This window comes from Megalobrama amblycephala, linkage group LG8 (assembly GCF_018812025.1).
Source record: "Megalobrama amblycephala isolate DHTTF-2021 linkage group LG8, ASM1881202v1, whole genome shotgun sequence".
Classification (NCBI taxonomy): Eukaryota; Metazoa; Chordata; class Actinopteri; order Cypriniformes; family Xenocyprididae; genus Megalobrama; species Megalobrama amblycephala.
Window position 1 is genome coordinate 30,108,983 of NC_063051.1, and position 270 is coordinate 30,109,252.

The window sequence follows — 270 nt, forward strand, 5'->3', positions numbered from 1 at the left end:
TTTGTTTCTGATTTAAAATATGTTATTTAATTGTGAGTTCGGCAAGTAGTTTTTTTTAAATTTCAGGATTCCTTCATTCAAATAGATAGGACCTGGTCTTAGATGTCCGAAATAGCTGGCGTTACAATAATGGCTGCCAAGTGAACGGTCTTTCCTTGAAAAGGAGTTTGCTGAAACCCAAATAATCATGGTAAAATCACTATGCATGTCTTAAATTGTCTTCTTGCTCTTACAAAATTGCAAAAAAGCATAAAATAAGAGAGGCCGATG